At 28.6% G+C, this 20340-nt stretch overlaps 1 long non-coding RNA gene across 2 annotated transcripts in view; it reads left to right on the forward strand.

The window, feature by feature from the left end:
* LOC136795262 (uncharacterized) overlaps positions 1-20340 on the forward strand; it is a 605676-nt gene that overhangs the window by 160013 nt on the left and 425323 nt on the right. For both annotated transcript variants that reach the window (XR_010842836.1, XR_010842835.1), the window contains exon 2: positions 13941-14130. This is a non-coding gene — a long non-coding RNA (uncharacterized lncRNA). The remainder of the gene's footprint in view (positions 1-13940; positions 14131-20340) is intronic.

The raw sequence follows: 20340 nt of genomic DNA on the forward strand, positions 1-20340 counted from the left end.
AGAAGCCTGAAAAGGAACTGCCTATACTTAATTCTTCCATAGGGCCAATGAACAAGTGATGATAAAATAAATGGATTTCATTAAAAATACAAATTCAGACTTAAAACTTTAAATTTATTAAATCAGACTCCTTAATTGATTTTATTTAAGCGTTGGGATGCGTAAGTAAATAGTCATTTGTTTATTTCTCATAAAAAAAAACGTAAAACATGATGTAATATAGGTTTCCGTACAATGGAAATCTATAGAAAAAGAATACTTTTATTTTATGATGAAAAATGAATCCGAGAAAAATGTAAAAAATCATTTTTTTAGTCAACTCCTTTACATCTCCAGGTGTATTCAATACACAATTCAACAGTTTTGTATTATTTAAATATTAACTTGATTAAGTAAAATAATATAAATTAATGACTAATATACAAATATATTGTTTCCTTATACACAAGGATTTCATTGATTTAAATATATGTTTTATTTAATGAGTAATAAATAAATTTAAAATCCGTTTGTCGGGAGCTTGTTGATAAGCGCTAGAATGAAAAATACACCTTTCTTTGTGTAAAATTACCTATAAAAAGCTTCGTACAAATACATTATTTATTTTTATGTGAACAATTGTTTTTCCTTTGAAAAAAATATAAGCTCTGTTTTCTGGATATTCGTGCTGTTACATATTTCCGGTATAGTCATAGGTAGTTGATTTTCAAGAATACCCCGTTGGTGGCGTGTTTTCCTAGCTGACAACGTCAGAGTGGTTCGCGTGTCGTAGAAATTTCCGTCAGTACAGGCAATAGAGAAGTCAATAATTCAATCGGAAGTGACTTGGAGCAAGCTTTTTCGTGAAGCTCTTTTACTTCGGAGAACCTGGTTAGATAGGATACTGGTATAATCAATATCATTAGACCAGGCTAAAATAAAGTTTCGGTAAATCTTATGCTTTCATTTGTATGATTTAATTCTGCTATCAAATATAATTATAAATACATTGGTTATTTTTTTTTTTTTTATAATTGTTACGTATACAAAGGAATATTAAAAGTTAAATCCAATAAACAACATTAACGACGATGATGATAACGTAATGCACACACACAATATATATATATATATATATAAAACCAAGTTTCGATTTTCTGAGTTTGATAGTGAAGATAACGTACATTTTTTTTACGAAGAGGCCTAAACCCTGTCATAATTATAGGCATTTTGTTTAATGCAAATATTAAAATGTCTCTTTGTTTTCAACCTGTTAGATTCTGTTTATCTAATGACCTCAATAATATTGGATTATTGGATTTTATATATTCAAAGAACTCGGGCATATTTTTGATACATATATCGTATATGTGTTTATGTTGAATATGACATGTAACATATATCATGACGCCCCTAGTTGCCTCTCATCACAATTTAGATTAAAGTTAATTATTTTATGAAACAAATTAGCTGAAGTAAAAAAACAAAACAAATGATTTAATGTTTTATAACTTATTAAATTTATATGTTATGTTGTCAGCTTTCTTTGTTATTTTCTATACAATGATTTACACAAAAATTATTGATTTGAAATGTTTTTATCTTACCAACTACAATTATTAACATGTAAAGGTGTCAGTTGGTTGATTTTCTTTTTCTATCAGTTATATTTCTAATTCCTTGGCTATAGATGTATTTGATAATATTCTGTGTTTGGGACGGATTTAACTAGCCTAACTCATAATATTTGATGTATATTTCAAAAACTATATTTTATTAGCTTATTTATTTTTAAAAAATTATAATTATTTCAATAACCTCTGAAATAATTTAACTATATTCTCCTGTTTTTTCTTTATTAAATAATTGATTAAAAGTCAATTCAGTAGTCGAAGGATTCATAAGATACTTATGTTTATTTTTAATAATTATTATTATCTTTTGAAGGGAAATAGAGGTGAGAGAGAATGACATCGATTTAACTTTAAAAACCGAGTTTTTACCGGGTAAAACATCTTACTGACACAAAATGTGGAAACTTTTATCTACTTCATTTTCTTATTTTTGATATTTATCAGTAAACCTTATTGTTTATCAGAAAAAAAAAAAACTAGGAGGCGAGTAATTACGACTCCCACGAAAATTCTAAGACCTTTTGATTATTGGACTGTGTAATTAAATTTTTTAAATTTATAATGTACTTTATAAAGAAATACAGAAACTTTTTTTTTAAACTATCGTTATTATAAATTGTAATTTAATCTACAAATAATAACTAATAATATGCTAACAAAAAAGGGTTATTCCATTAGTCAATTTTAATAGGCTTTTGAATGTTAAAATTTGAACATTGTTAAATATAATTTTACAAATATTTCATGAAAATAAATTATTTTGAAAATTTGTTGTTATTTCAATAGCTAAAAAGAAAAAGGTTTTTCTAATTTTAACTCAGATGGTTGTCGCGGTCCTTGAAAATACTAGTACCGTACGACCGATGCGTTGTGCGGGATGGAAGCTATGAAACCCCGTTTGGATCTCAATATATTTTGTCTTACTTGCACATGTGTATATAATATGTATCATATCTAAACTAAGTTACATATTATGTCAATATCTTTAAAAATAATTTTATAATAGATTACAGAATGTGGAAACCTATTAAGATTGATAATGACTGAAAATCTCATATCATTAAAAGGCAGCGAAGTAACATATACAGACATAGATCTCTATTTTTATTTATATATTTGCACCAACCGTAAAGAAGTTGAACTCTTAACTTTATTTATCATAGATGCCAACTTATTTACACATTATATTATATATTACTGAATGATTAAAAAGTTTCTAAACAATATAGAAGATTCTTTAATTATTCGTCCAGTTGTTTTTTCTGAACTTTGGACATTAGGTTACGGAAAAATCAACTTTTTAATTTGATTCGATCTACTTATTACTATTTGCTGATTCCCAAAGAGTTTAAAGATATGTATTTATGCAAGAAGTAAAAAAATTTTTTTTAGAATTTAGGGTTTTAGACTTTGAAAGGAAAATTTTTTTTCGACTATGTCGGGCTGCTGAATTGCCTATTGTCAAATCCATATGACGGGTATAATACAAACTATTGTTGATCCAATATTATTGATTTTTTCTGTGCTTGTACTGGTTAAAATCAAATTTTATTCTCACATTTCTTTTACGCATATGACCCACCTATTCATGAAAAATAGGTTTTCCAATTCTACTGAAAGTCGGTGAAAACTAGATATTAGTATATAAATGGTGCTATGTTATTGGTACATGTAAAATTAAATATTAACTTAGCCCAGGTTGGAATCGAACTTAAATGTTCCAAACCGGGTTCTGGGATCTACCTCCTAACCCGTACGGTATCACGTAACTCCACTGTTCTGTTAATGGCATCAACGAATTGTAAATGACCGGAAGAGGGGGTAGCATTTTTAACGATTTTCACAAAATATTAGAGCTAACCAATTCCTTTTTTTAACCCTTAGATATTCTATGTAACGAAAAATATACTTCAAAATACTTTTATGTAATAGTGAAATAATCCCTTTAAATAATTTGATTTTTAATTTAAAAACGTGATAAAATTTGCATCTGTTTGTGATATTTTTCACGTTTTTAAATTTTATATTTAGATATATTTTAATGACGATGTGATGGTTCAATGTAATGGTGTTATTTCTGAAATTACCTTTTTATTAATACTAACTACTTTTTTCAACTTAAAAATGTAAAAACGAACAAAAAAAATTGGGGACACGAATAAATTAAATAATATAAATATGAACCAAATATAGTGATTTAGGTTGACCGTTTTTGGCTGAGGTGAAGTCCACTGTCTTATTTGTTTTATCTTTCTCACTGGAGAAGTATTTTCACTACTTTTTGCTTAATAATTTTTATTACTTAAAGAGGTCGTTTTTTTCTCCAGTTTTATTTTGTTTTATTTACAGAAAAATATTTTTTTTCTTTTTTTTCCAGAAAATGGAAAGTGAATAGCCTTGAATATTCTAAATTTTTCCAATATCTTGTATTTTATTTCCTGAGCTAGGATCTTCCTCCCTTTTAACAATTCAGAAACACCTTTAGGTGTTCCTATTCATCACAACCTCTGGAAAAGGGAAGCGTATTGAGAAAATATTTCCCTTTAAATTTTCAACTGGCTCCGTTGGAGAGGGAGCTATGAAAGAAAATGCGCCCTTTTCCCACTACTTAATTATTACGAAAAGCTTTCCTGCGCCTTTTATAATATAAAGAAAGTTGAAACGCCCGGTCCAGCACTTAAAAATAGAAGTCAAAAGTCAGCAATGGTTAAAATAATTATACCGAATGGTTTTTACAAAATTAATAAAAGTTGATCTTTTGGAGAATTCATCATTATGAAGCAGCATTAAGGTGCTCAACTATTATTAGTTTGATTAGAAAACAAGCGAGAATGAGATTTAATTTGAAAACTGAATTTTTTAAATCCATTTTCTGAACTAGATATTTGAATTATGTTAGTAATTGTATTGGAACGTGACGGCCGTGCGGGTTAGTACGCAGGTCCCAGTGCGCTCGGTTCGGACCGTTGTGGGTTCGATTTTACGTGGGGCAGTTAAACATTCATTTTTTTGTGGGCCTGAAGAATGAATCTTGACACTCCCACCTTGGTTAGTACGCTGCTGCAACCCAGGTAGCCGTCAGGGGTTGGCAAAAAGGACCACTAGACCCACTTGCCGGACTTGTTGTCCCCCCCACCAAATACCAGTGCCAGTACTATAGTAATTGCATTGAGAGTGGGATTTTGAAAGTCGAACGTAGCTAAAAATTGATGGATTCAGTTTTAGTAAATTTAGAAAAAAAAAATTAAACGTATAATTAAAATAAAGCTAGTAACCCTACCGCAGTTGAATTTTTTAATCCATTTTCTAAACTATTGATATTAGAATAAGGTTAATATGGCATTGAGGGTGCGATAGGATTCAAAAGTTGAATGTAGCTAAAAAAAGATGAATTCAGTTTTAGTAAATTTTGACAAATAAATGAAATATATAATTAAAATAAAGTTGGTATCCCTTTCAGAATTCAATTTAAAAATTTAATTTTTTTTAAATGTAAAAAAAAAATAAATTCTCTACCACTACAACCCATGAAGGGTCAGGGGTTCAATACTTTCTAAGGAAGTACTGTTACTAGGTTAGCAGTTGTACAAGGAGGTGATTTGGTCAGAATCACGCTTGACCGCCAGATTTTTACATGATTAAGGGTAACAAATTTATGAGGCTGGATGGAACCAAGGGAGGATCCAGAACCCACAGGGTTGACTCACGGCTACAGTCTAACAAAAACAAATTTTCTACCTAGCCGGATTTGATCCAGGATCCTTGGAGCTTGTAGCATCGTGCCTTACCACGGTGCCACCGCGCTCCCCTTTTAAAACATTTTCATGTCATTAGGGTGCGATAAGATTTTGAAAGTTAAATGTGCTCAAAACTAAATGGATTAGATTTTATTAAATATTTAAACAAAATTAAATATATAATCAAGATAAAGTTGTAACCCTACAACCATTGTGCTCTTAATAGGTTGATTATAGACCAATTTATAACAGCGGAAGGTTATTTGATTACCATTACGTTTACTTTCCAATCACGTTAACCTGATATTTGGTATGATGGGTTGTGTTTCAGTAGCTGCGAGACGATGGAATTTTTTTTTCAGTTTAAAAAGATTGTTATTGCCAGTGTATATATTTTTCCTCTGGTACATAGATTTTTTTTCATTTCGTTTTTTGTTATTATATGTGTGACTCCATTTGTGTATTTAAATAATTTTATACAACAGATAGACAGATGTATTTTTTTTTTTATTATAATTTCTCTTTTTTTTTTTTTTTTTTTTTTAATATTAGATATAGTTCTTTATCGCGTTATTATATGCTTGGTGCATGGTGATTTACCGATGAAATATGAAATATTCCTATTTGTTTGTTCCTGCGATTATTTCATTATTTCAACACAACAGATATTACTTTAAAACAAACTAAAGTTTTGATGTTTTTGGAGAAAACAATTAATAACTAAAAATACTATCTGTGCAATTAACTGTGATAGTTGTATTTTACTGTTGGTACATCAAGTTCTTCAACGGATTGTTGAGAACGTTAACTTAAATTTAATCTTTTCCTTTGCAACCTGTTAATAAAAACCAAAATATTTTTTCTTGTCATATTTTTATTTATTTTGGCATAAATAAATATTTTTTGAAAAAAAAATGGCATACCTTCATTTCTATAGATTTTATAGAATGGCTCCTCTCAATATTTGCTGTTTTACTGAATTTTAAAATGAAACTCAGCATCAAATTTTGTACTAGATCGGTTCTCAATAGGATATAAATAACAAGGACAATATTTGTTTCATTAAAAAAATATAAGAATACAGTTATGAATTTTATCTTGTTTTTCAATCATGGGTAGTTTCTTGGAGTTTCAATTAACATTAACTCAATATGGATTATTCATATACATACAAAAGTTTCAATTGAATATGACGAATTAATTCATAACGGTAATATATACAAAAAATCTAAACATTTAACGAAAGGATGATTCCACTAATGAACACGTTTGAATAATAGAATTAAGGAATTCATTGAGTCTTACGAATTTGACTATTTTCACTTTTAAGCTTAGAGTGATTTTTTGTAGTTGTCTAGAATTACTAAGTCAAAATTATAAACTATAATTATGAAATATGAAAAAGTAGTGAGGCATTGCTTGGTGAGTTTTTCCCATCTTGAGCAAAACTGCCTAACGAATCCTTACAAATCATATTACACTTTGAATTTTAATTAATTCAAGGCCCAGGTGAGAACTCCGGTAACTCGCCCTAACGGGGAGGTGAATCATTTTAAAAAACCCCGTCGAGGATATAATAAGGGCGAAGAAAAAAAGGTTAGGGTCTGCAGGAAAGTTTTAAGCGATTCAGGACTTTTGTACTGGAAATTAAACAAAGAGTTTTCTAATCCATAAAGCGTTTTTTCTTGTCCTCCATAAAGTTTTATTTTCTTTCTCCCAATAGGATAACAACTAATTTGAAACAACTGGAAAAATTGTTTCCCTTTTCTTCATTACCTTATTCGTAATTTAGCCGCGTCTCATTTATACGGGCCATTTTATATTTATTAAAGAAGTTTTTTTTTTTTTTGTTCCAACAGGACGCAAATCCCTAAAGATAACAAAGGTCCGTATTTTATTAATTACAATATCAAAAGGGGAAAAAGACGGAATCGTCTGAGGGACTCTGTTTTATTAAGTTTGAAAGAAAAAAATTCTGTTTTGCTTACTCAACGAAGTGAGATAAAGGAAATAGGAGTAGATTAAAAAAATGGCTTGATTTCAAGTTTTAAGGTTTTTTTTTGTTCCATTTTTTAACTATTAACTATTTGAAACAGCCTCATAATTATTATGTGTTTTTTTTATTAATGCATGTCGGTAGAGCAGCTATCGGCGTCCAGCACCATTATCATCTTTATTTAACAGTTCTAGAATATATTATTATAATAATAATTATTATTATTATTATTGGCGCGACAGATTGTGGAGGTCCAAGGCCTAGCGCGATGTACTTAAGAAATACATTACGCGTTTCGTGACGTGGTTTTCATGGGGTGGCTTGTCACTCCCACGCCTATTTTTTGTGAGTGCCACCCATTGGCTAACGGACCTCACGAATGCCCGGGGAGAGGCTGCGAGTGAGTATTGTATAATTATATACTTGAAAAAATTCCCGGATAGGGCCGGGGACTCGAACTCGCAAGCTTTGGGTTGGCAGACAGGCGCATTGTCACCTATAATACATGACTAAAATATTAATCTATAATTAAGTATATTTGTCTTGTAAATTATCAATATATATTACACCTTTAATTTATTTTTAAATTTTTCAGGACGTCGTCCTTTATTTCAATTTTTATTTTCTGTAAAAATGTTTGAAATTAAAATTATTCATCGTATTTTTAAAAAAATATATGTTCTGTTAAGTTCAGAGCCTGTGGACATCACGGCAATCTATACCGCAAACTATGTCAAATTTCTTACTTTCTCACATATTATTCCAAGTAACAAAATTCACAATAATTAAAAAATAAATTAAATAATCCTAATTTTGGAGAAATATATTAGTCGGGCAGAATTAGCTTAGGAATTTTAGTTCCTATTGTACTAGAGATTCGTGCAGAGGCTCTGAACTTAGTATTCAGTGTTCAGCAGAGGATGTGTCTGCTTCCATAAGTAAGTCGAGTCATATAGTCAATCAGAGCAAATACTATCTATGGTGAAATAGATTGTATAAATAATTTTGATTTTTAAAAAATGTAGTAGAAACAGATGATGAATTAATATTAAAATAAATTTTATCCTTAAGAATAGAAATAATAATTAATGATAATTTGCATCATAAATTTATGAAACTGAAATTAAATATTATAGTAATATACTATAATTTATTCTAAGTAGAGATCAATAAAGTGCTGGAGACCCATAGTTGTTATTTGATTTTTTTTTTCTGATCATATTGATTTTCTATTTCTTAGGACTTCTCGTTTTCCTTGGTAGAAAAATTTATTGAGAAAGTAAAACCTTATATTTAATAGACATTTAAAAAAAAAATCTTCTCAAACTTTTTTTAATCATCAGTTCATTGAGATGTTTTTGATAGCCTGCAATATTTCACTTTTAACACACATAATTTTATTTAAGATATACTTTCCTCGACCTGGAATCGTTTCTTGCTTCAAGATTGAAATTTAAAAAAAAACATATTAAATGGTAATTTTGCATATCCACAATGAACAGATGTACTTACTTACAATATAGTTTACAAGAAATACAAATGACTTTAGAGACACAATAGAGATTCTGGTTCTCAGGGCTTGATATACATATTGAATAATGAAGGGGAAGAGTTTGTTAGAATGAGAAAGGGAAGACGGGAGAGAATTTAAAAATACTTCAGTAAGTCCCTGCTTCTGGTTCTTTGAATATCAGCTAAGTGTTTTGGGGGCTTACTGCTGTGAACATTTTATGTATTATTATGTTGGTGTTTCACCATACTATCTTGAAGGGTCAGTTTTTTTTTTTTTTTTTTGGTTTATGGACGAATAAGCTGACATTGATCACATTTCGATTATGCAGTTTTGTTATGTGGAGTTGCATATGTTATTTATATATCTATTACATTATATTATTAATATATTATATTAATATATCTATTGCATATGTTATTAATATATCTTCTTAATTGGAAGAAACGAGTTATTCTAAAATTGTCAGTTATTATCTTTTTTAGCTCTATAAACGATATCAGACCTAAGTTCTTGAAACAGTTTATATATGAGGTTGAGAGAGCTTTATATTGTTGATTATTTACTTTAACATATAGATTTTTACTAGATGAGGCATTATTAATTATTAAATATAAAGCATATAATTAAAATGATACCTTATTTACCTAAAAGTTGCGTCTTGGAACCGAAATAATAAACAAATTATTATAATTTTAGATTAAACTCAAAATATTTTTAATAAATAACTAATTTTACAATTTAACTATGTAAATATTGATTTTACACCAATGGCTACTTTAACTATACTCATATATTTGCCAATAATATAAATTATCAATAAATTAGTTAACTAATAATTTTTAATATACAATTCAAATTATCTTTCGTAACTTTTATTATCTACTAATTATTAAGAGTTTTTAAAAAAATGTTATAGTTCAAACACTTGCAATCTATTGGTACAATCACAGTAATGATGCCATTGGTCATTGTTAGTTGGGCCTTATCATAATAACATATTATATATATACATACAATAAAAGGCATTTTAAAAAGTTAGAATAAAATAAATTAAAATATTTATTAAAAAAAATAATATTATACTTACTGAAATTTTTAGCAGACTCAGAGATGTTTCTGACATTGTAAATGCATTTGAATAATTGGAAACAAAAAAAAATCTTGCTAAAATTAATTATCAAATAGTTAATATAAAGTAGGCTGAGCGTTATTAAACTTTTACTTTTGTTTATTTATCTTATGTTTTTTTTATTCTTACTAAATGACTATTTAAAGAAAGGTTTAGTACAAGATTCATTAATTTTAAAACTATGTCCTGTATCTATTATGATTGATATGTGATTTTTAGACAATTGGTAGGTGCTAGATGAATAAATAAATTAGAAAAAATGTATTATAAAAAAAGTTTCATGAATAAATTATTTAAAATGAAATAATAATTATCAAAAGTATATAATATTAAAACTACTACTACTTAATTATAATTACAGATATCCTTACAATATAATATGCACCTATATTCAGACTCGAGACATCTCTCATTTATCGCGTAGTCCTAGTGATCCTACAGGAATTCAGACCTCTTCTATTAATATAAATAATTCAAAACTGCAAAAAATAATTCAAACTTTTAATAAGACGTATAAATTCCGAAGCTCTTTTACACACCATTTTACAACAATTGTACATTGTATAAGTGTATTTCGATTTCTCAAACATTTCTTGTAAAAAGGCTGTTCGAGCTATCTGTTGTAAAGCTAAACCTTTTTCCCCCTCCATCTTCCCTCAGGGAAAGTTTTCCAATAAACCCGTTTCAATTTATACTCTAAAGACGATACTGCTTTTAAAAACGTTCGGTTCCTGATATGAGAAAACTTTTAACATTAATCGAAAATAGTTTTATTACTTAATAACGATCTCTGAAATGATTGGTGAAATTCCTTATTTAGATAACAAACCATTTGAACCATCATAATATTACTAATTCAGATAACAGTATCAAATGGAAATACATATTTATATGTTATTTGTCCACTAAAAAAGGTCTTTGGATCGTTGAGCGCAGTGTTTGTTGTTTTTAAGTATTGAACCAATGTTTTAAAAGATAATTAATTAATTTTTTTAAATTAAATATATATTTTTATTATGTGAATGTGGGTAGCTGAGTGGTAAGGCACTGTAATACTAACTCCACGGATCAAGTTTCGAATCCTGTTGTGGCAGATAATTATTTCACTGTAGCCGTGAGTTAGGCCTGTGGGTGAGGGGTCCCTGCCTGTCCCACCCTCCCTCATGAAGTGGATGCCATTAATTGGGTAAAGATCTGGCGGTTGAGCTTAACCCTGACCAAATCATCTCCTCGCACGACTGTTGGTCTAGTAACAGTACTTTCATACGAAGTAATGAATTTCGGAGCCTTCATGAGTCGTAGCAGTACAGATTAATTTTTATTTTACTATATTGTTATTTGGATATATAAAGTTTTTACTTTTTACTATATATAGAGTTACTGTTACTTGAAATTTATAGCTTCGTTTTCCTTAAAATCAATCAATCAAAATTCCCACTTTATATTTTCGATTTTATACTATTTGTTTTGAATTGAAGTGAGTTATTCCTTTCGGCAGTCTGATAAGTGTTTTCATGTCTCCTTAATTACTTAATAGTTAGTTTGTAATTTCATTTAGACTATACACGAACCTTTCAGTTTACTGAATGATTAGCACCATAAAATCATTATTGTTATTGATTTTATTTAACAAAACTCAACTTTGAATAAATGATAAAGAATAGAATGTAAATACGAGTAAACTATTATATTTTTATATTTGTGTCATACTGCTGAAAAAAAAAATGTTGGATTTTCGTAAAGGAAATATTATTTAAAATATTGAAATTAGATATTCAACTAAAAGGCTCATTTGAAAAATTAGTAGTGGGCAATATTTCGGCAGTGAATAATTTACAGTTCTGACACGAGCGAGGATTAATTTCAATTTTAATAGTGAGGTAACTAAAGTTATGCCCACCCCCACACCAAATTTTTAAATTTTAATCTAACCATGGTTCTTTTTCTGATTAGGTTGATACTATGAAAAAAAAGTTCAGACTACTTTCTTCTTAATGAACAAGCAGTAAATTATTCAATAAAACGCCATGGAATCTTTTGTTTAAACTTTCATAGCACGTTGTGAAATCCCTGTGTTAGTAGTTTTGTATTTGTTCGCTAAAGCAGTGTGTGCTCCCTTAGTTGCGTTTTACAATCGGAGTTGTGGCAAATTGGTGCCGTATTCTGTGGGGAAATGAAATGGAGTGCGTGCTGTGTGTGGGGATGAGCTGGCCTGGAATCTTAGCTTTCAAAGTGGGCATTTCCTCTACTCTTTACTATATTGAAACCTTTTTTGTTAGTTTATCTTTAAAGATGCCGTTTGTTTTTTTTAAATGTCATTTTTTGGAAAACAATCAGTTAATGATTTGACATATTTTAATGTTTCAATGAATAAATAAACATTTAATTAAGACTAGAATAAATTGAACTAATTTCGAAAAACAAAACTGAACTTTCAATTTGCAAAAAAATAAATAATAATAATGTAATGACCAATGCAACTGAAGAGTATGAAAAGTCTCATTGTGAGCTGCGGTAATATAAGTTAAAAAAGAGAACAATTTGGTTTCCAATTAAGTTTGAAAAAATAATCAATTTTGTCGAAATATGGATAATACATCTTTTAGTTTATATAATTTAAGAGTAATTTATAATTTTTTTTTAATATTAATTTTGTATATTTTAGATACAAAAGCCGCGAGAAAAACTGGACCAAAGGTTGTGCATGGAGTTGATTTTGTCAGAATTACTTTTTGAATTTTTATTCAGTTAAGGGTACTACCCACTTTATGATGAGGCTGGGAATGCCCCGAATCCACAGGGCTGACTCAACGGCTTCACTGAAACATATTAATTGTCTGGCTAGCCGGATTCGAACCCAGGACCCTTTGAGTTAGTAGTCCATTGCCTTACTAATGAGCTATCCACTCCCACTATATTGATAGTTAATTAATTAAAAGTGAATCCCACAAAAAACAAACGGAATAAAGCTGCTAATAATTAATATACATAAAAATACAATTTTAAAAATATTACATACTAATAATAACTTATTTAAACATCAAAATAAAATTCTTAATCTACTACTTAATTATTATTTATGATAAATGGTCTATTTAATCATTATATCTTTGGAACCATTTTTATTCAGTGTGTGTCCAGAAATTATGAATTAATCGTTTTATAATTAAGAATTAATCGTTTTATAATTAAATATTATTTTACAATGACAGAATTATTCTACTTTACTGAATTTATATAGTCGTTTTTGGAGTGCAAAACTATAATAAATGGGAATAATAGATAAAATTACAGAAATAATGTTTTATAATTCTGATTTTATACAAATCTAACACACTGAAAATAATATCAGAATCATTTCATTGCAATTTTCACGGCTCTGTTAATTAAAAATTAATTTTGAATTTAATAAGTTATGTCCTTTCCCTTACCCTGTGCCCTTATAGACAAGAAAGCCTGGGTGCTCTCACTGCCGTTTCAATTATGATGGTGGTTGCACAATTACGGATACCCGATCAAACGGAATTTTATATCATACGCTACTAAGCCACTCAGATTAATGTACGTCTCTTAGGCCGGCCCATAGGAATCACTAAGCAGTTGTTCCTTAATGAGTTTATCATACCAAATTTACATTCATATCCTTCATAGAATACGTTTTATTACTGCAGGTGATATCTATATTATTTTTATCATTGTTTCTTCCTATTACTCATCATGAAATATGGTTTATAAATATATATCTTACAATTTATAGATCAATTAGCAATAGTCCTTTTAAATTAAAGTAATTTCTAATTTAGTCAATTAAACACGCTTTTGGACATATATTTTCTGAATATTTAGCACAGTTGTTCTACTGGGACTTTTTTTCCATTTTCCAACTGATCGAGGTGATTTGACTTGTAGATATGAAGGCTTTACCTTAATCTAATTCTTTACAATGTTGCAGGTTATGTATTGATGCTAAATGCATCCCCCAGAAGGGCAGAGCCTCCAAGATGGCTATGTACTACTACGCCTGCAGGCTCTCTGCCGCCTGTGGGGCACGCCAAGGCTCACCACCACCACTGCAGCAGCTGGGCACGGTCTCCACCATCTCCCATCAACCAGGGCCATCTTCCGTCACTCAACTTGTCAAGGTAGGTCCAAGTCAATGCAATTAATATCTGTATGGTTCCAATGCTGAACACATCACTCACTGTCATTTTCACAGTGTGCATTTGCCGTTTGACATTAAGGACGGTGCATTGCAAAAACAATCTAATAAATAAAGCTTTTATCCTGTTAGTTGTTTGGTATGATAATTTAAAAGACTAGCTTAACTTGTATTTGGACAAATAAATTCTGATTAATTAATGTTCAATTTGGATTAGACAGAAAGCTTTATATTGAAAACTTTATATTATTAATTACGAGTCGTGTACAACCTGTTGAACTAGTAAATTATTTTATGATACTGTAAACAAATATATGTGAAGGAAACCAAATATTTAGCAGAGGTCAACCTAAACTCTGTAGGCTGCAAAATGTAGAAAGAACTTTTGGTTGCAGTCGAATATGTGTGGAGGATAAATTCCCATTGGGGAATTATAGCGCCATACAATAGGATAAAAAATTCTTAATTAAAAAAAAATTCTTTTGGCATTCCTTGATTCTTTTTGACTATTTATTATTTAAACTGTGAACAATATTTCGTTAGAGATCGAAAATATTTGTGTTCGAAATTTTATAATGTTTCCCTTTTGATTTATCTAGTATTACTATTGTAACTTAAAATTTTTCTTCTTTAATTTATTATGAAATTTCTATGTTTGTATTGTGATTTCACCTAGGTTATACTTTCGAATCGGGGATTCTGAGCCGGTAAGGAGCAGTGGCTACAGGAATTCAGGTTTGAATTCAGCTGTGGAAAATAATTATTTATTATGGTACTGTAGCCGTGTTGCACCACTCCTATGGGTTCAGGAGCCCTCCTGGGTCAGCCAAGGCTTAAAAAATGCTTACTTTTAATTGGGAAAAGGATGGGCGTACACATAAAGAATTCACTTCTTCGCACAACCGTTGTTCATGAAAAAGTACTTCCTTCTTTCTGAACATTTAACTCTTCATGCGTTGTAGTGGTACAAGTTTTCATACTTTGAAATACATTCTTGGGTCCTGCTTGAGGAAGTAAATTATATGAACTGAATAAAATCAGATGTACACAGTAATAACGTGTATATTTATTTATTAATAACTCCATAAATTGGAATATAAACTAGTAAATGTATTAGAATAATTTTTATTAATATATTCTTGTTTGAGAGTGGTTTAGTTTATTTAAAAACAAATTTGATCCTTTTTTCTCTACTTTATTCTTTTTAAAACCTTCCAACGTTTCGACCACTTAGGTCATTTTCAAGGATACCTACAAACAGCTCCTTTTAATTATTTTTATAACGATTTCATTATTTCCTTCACTTACATTATTACTTACTGATTTCTTTGGTCTTACCTTTACTTTATTGTCATTTTCTCTTTAAAATTCTTAAAAATGCCGGCTAATTGCCTTTGTCCCATCTCTAAATAAATTAATCATTAAAATAATATCATAATAACATTATAAAATTTTTAGTTTTTTTAAAAATAGATTCCTACTTACATAATTTCTTTTATATAATTCTTTCCTGAATTTAAAACTTGTACTAACCACTTTTCTCTCTATCATTTACATTTGCAAACTCTAAACAGAACCTACCTTCAACAGGTTAGGACTCTGTTATCACCTTATCATATAACATAATTTTTCTTAAAACATTAATTTACAATTTTCAATATAATTTAATTAACATTTATTACTAATTTTCTGCTTACAACACAAACATTTTTTAATATATTTAAATTCTATAATTAATTTATTCCTATTTTATGTGTATTTCTCTCACATATACATTTACCCCCCCCCTTATTTTTTTATTTTTTTTTAACATATTTACTTCTCTATTCACACTTTTATTAATGCATATTTATTCCATTTATATACTTTTACTTTTTAAGGATTTGAACATTTCTTTATTTTTCATCTTTTTTGTATACAATTATTACATATTTATTCTGCTTAAAATTTCTGAATAGTGGTGGTTCAGTCCCTTAGAATCTGATTTGAAGTTGACAATATAATTTATATTTTCTGAGATATAAATCGATTCTAATATCTCTCTTCTAAAATTATTATTCTCTTTATGAATGATTTGGACATTTTCAAAATCAAATTTATGTTAAACAACAGTAATAACGTGTATATTTATTGATTAATAACTCCATAAATTGCAATATAAACTAGTAAATGTGTTAATATACGATTAATGAAGTTTCTTGTTCCATCTCCTTTAATAAACATCTACCAAAGTTATGCAAATAAAGTTAGTTTATTGAACCAACTTCTATTAGTATGAAGTTTTAGTAAAGTCGAAATATAAAATGCCCTTTATCAACCACCATATCTCCCAAACCATTGCAGTTATTGACATGCAACCACTATAGTGAAAAATGAAAGACTGTTAGGTATTAACACTATCAAACATAGTCGTGTGCGCTGGTTGTTTGTGGTGGTAATATAAATGTAAGCAAGCGTAAATTTTTACATATATTAGAATCTGCCACAATACTATTAGAAAATATACAGCAGTACTTACCATTTCATAACCGTATATTCAGTAATAATAAATTAACAAAAATAATTTTTACAAAAAATTAAAATAGATACCTAATAGTTACAAATATTATACTTTATAATATTTTAGGTATCTGATTTCTATTAATTATTAGCTTGGAACTCGAGTAATTTTCCTGCCAGGTGTAGATACTTCCTATATACCTTAATACGAATTCTTCGACTTATCTAAACTCGATGATTCTCTAACTATCTCTGAATTGAATTTTCCGAGATTAAATGCTTCATTTTTCGTAGGAAATTTTATGAAGATCCTGCCATAAACTTGGGGTAAACACTTATCAATAATAACTACACCTAGACTGGCACTTTTCCAACTTAACTCCCTCCAGCTTTACCTTCTTTGTGGTTATTTTTATTTATTTAAGGAATCACTATATATTTGACACTTAGTTCTTGACATTTTTGTGTCATATGGACTTTAAAGGAATAAGATATAGTGATCAAATTTTCTAATTAAATACAATAATGCCAACATAAAATAATAATAGCAATGAGCTAAAATATTATATTATTGCTTAAGCTGTTATTATTTGTATTTTCGGGAAAGATATTTATAATTCTTATTAATCTTATTATTAATTAAGACTACTTACTACTATTTAGACTACTAAAAAAGTTTATCATCTTAAAAATATCTTCAAAAGTATTCTAGTTATAAACAATAAAATATACCTTTAATTGGAACATAGATTGAATTTTCCTTTTTATTCTATTATACATACTTTAATATAATTAGATATAATGATCTAATATTGCTATTAAATACAATTGAGCCAACGTAAATACTATTAATTATACGTGATATTAGTGATAAACTAAGATATTACATCGCCGGTTTAGATGTTATTCCAAATAAACAAAAACAAACAAACAACAATACATCTTTATTACAAGGATTATTTGAATCAAAAATAAAATATGTATGTATCTAGAGTGATGAATTAATTTTTATTTTTAATACTATAAACCAGACGTAGGAATGAAAACCCTACACCGTGTACCTTGGTCGTGAATCACGTTTTGGTGCAAAACATGCGGCCAATGAACTTCATGGTCTATAGTGACAAAATAAAAAATAAAAGTATAAATATATTATTATTATTTTTTTTTCATTTTTCGGACTTATCCGATATTTAACTAGGTGTTGTTAGGATTTTAAAAAAAATAATTTCCAGAGGTTCAGAATGTACACACCTATCACATAAATTAGAAAATATTATCCTTTTCTGAGAATAATATTTTTATTTTATTCTCTAAATGACGAAGATTACATTCAATTATTATTAAAATTAATCATTTTTAGAATAATAGCTGTTATGCCCTAAAAACAATAAAAATAATTTTGTTAATTTATATTTTAGTATTTACTTTATTAAATCAGACTGAAGATACCTTAATTTATTTTTCAAACATATTCTATTTATGCTTAACATAGTCTACTGACCGTACATTTTCTTTTATTCTCATTTATTTTTAATTCTTCTCTAGAATCCATTAAATTTGAATTTAATTTAATTGCTACAGGTTTTTTTTAGTAATACTGAATCATTGATATAGCTGTGCCGGTTATTGTTAGAGCTGTACAAAGAACCAAAACTAATTAACTATTGAATACATTTAATAAATAAAAGAAAAACTAAATGAAAATAAATACGTAATTAATACAATTGCAACCGATCAAGAAGTAAAAAAATGAAGCATTAATTATAGATTTTATTTATTCTTTGATGTGCTTAATTTTTATTTTTTTAGCTTAGTGATAAAACATTAAAAAAATATATATATAAAAAATTAAAGATATAATATAAATTATTTTGGTAAGTCGTTAATTTAAAGCAATGCTTATAAACTTATAATAAAGGATCATCAAAAATAACCATTGCCCATGCGCTATTGATAACGATGTATTGCTGAGATGATACTTCACTACAATTCCGACAGACTGTATATGATTTCTAGATAATCCTACTTTTGGTTAGATTTCATACTTTATCCAAGGAAATATAGATAAACTTATCATCTGATCATTTCTGACTGATATATTTTTCCCTGTTAGCTACGGTTTATACCTCTCGACTATAAAGCCTAATATAGCAGGAGTTCCCTAGGGTTTAGTGTTAGCACCGCTGCTCTACATCCTCTACAATTCTGACATGCCTACTCCACCACTCGCTCTCACTGCCACATATGCATATGACACCGCTATATTATCTCCTAACACGATCGTGAATTTTCCGTAAATCCATCATTGCACCATCTTAATTTGATGTTGGCCTAAATACATTTCCAAATATAACTTATTTGTAGTTATAATATAAGAGATTATAATTAGAAAATTTATAAAACAAATTTTCATCTAACTGATGCTAAAAATGGTGATTAATCACTCGGCAATCCTAAAGCATTTTGTGTCAAAACTTACTCAGTGGCTAAACGTGATACGGTATTTATCCTATTACTTAAAGGTACATTAAATTTCAGTTATAACCTTTTTAGAGTAAGCTCATATTTCTAGCTAGCTTAGCATTTAAATTTAACTAATTAAAATGGATGACAAAATAAAACAAAACAACACAATGGAAAGGTGTCATAAACTGACCGTTCAGTGAATCGATTTACTGGATCTGCTACGGTTAATCAAGTTGCGATAAAATCGAGTTTAAACTCGTTTCCGGTTCAGTTGATCTTGTTATAAAATATGCCTGTGACGAAGGTTTGATCTTTCAGTCTTTTGACACGCCATGGAATATCAATCAGTACCGAGAGGGAGGAAGGAAAATGTTCAATTACAGTTGTTTCAGTTTACACCTATTTTAATATTATTGTTGATTTTTTAAAAAAATATTTGTTTGTCTGAAAAAAAAATTAAAGGTAATTCGCGTCTAAATTAATAAAGCCCCCTGGATATTTGGACTTTTGAAATATTAATTGAAATGCCCAAAAAATTGTTATTAAGTCCTTTACTCTTTTATTACTGAATTAAATTGCTTACTACTTAATGGGAATTTTTCGGAATGTATATAAAAGCGAAATGAAATAAAGAATTTTTTTCTAATGTAGTCTGGCTCACCCATAGCCTGTATTAATGCTAATAGCTAATTATCATTATTCAGATAATTTTTTTTAATAAAGAAATGTAATTATATTTCTAGAACGAATAAATCTATCAGAAAGAGGCTTATTATAATACTGAAAGATATCGACTGTAGCCTTAAAAAATCGTGTATAAAATCATTAAAAAAGGTGTGTTAAAAAATAAATAAAATAGGGAAATTTTGCAATCCTGTTGGTCACTAAATTAATTTTGGCTTATATTTTAGTGTTATCACAATATTTGGAAGTTTACATACATGGTATTGCATCAGCAGTAAATTTTTTATTAATTGAGTAGAAGATTGTGAAATCCATGGTTGTTAACAGGCCGTGAGATAATCTTAACATTACGGAATATGAGAAATAATATTGAAAAACTAAAATTCAACATTTTATAAACAATTATTATGTTTAGTGTTGGGTATGCGACCATAATTTCTGTGGATTTTGAACAACAAAACGTCTTTAAAGTACATTTATATTTATCATGAGGTATATATAGTTGACCGTAGATTACTGATAAGAGAAGATGGTCGGGGGG

The sequence above is a fragment of the Halyomorpha halys genome, unplaced genomic scaffold (assembly GCF_000696795.3).
Source record: "Halyomorpha halys isolate HHAL.00 unplaced genomic scaffold, Hhal_1.1 Scaffold167.1, whole genome shotgun sequence".
NCBI classification, from domain to species: domain Eukaryota; kingdom Metazoa; phylum Arthropoda; class Insecta; order Hemiptera; family Pentatomidae; genus Halyomorpha; species Halyomorpha halys.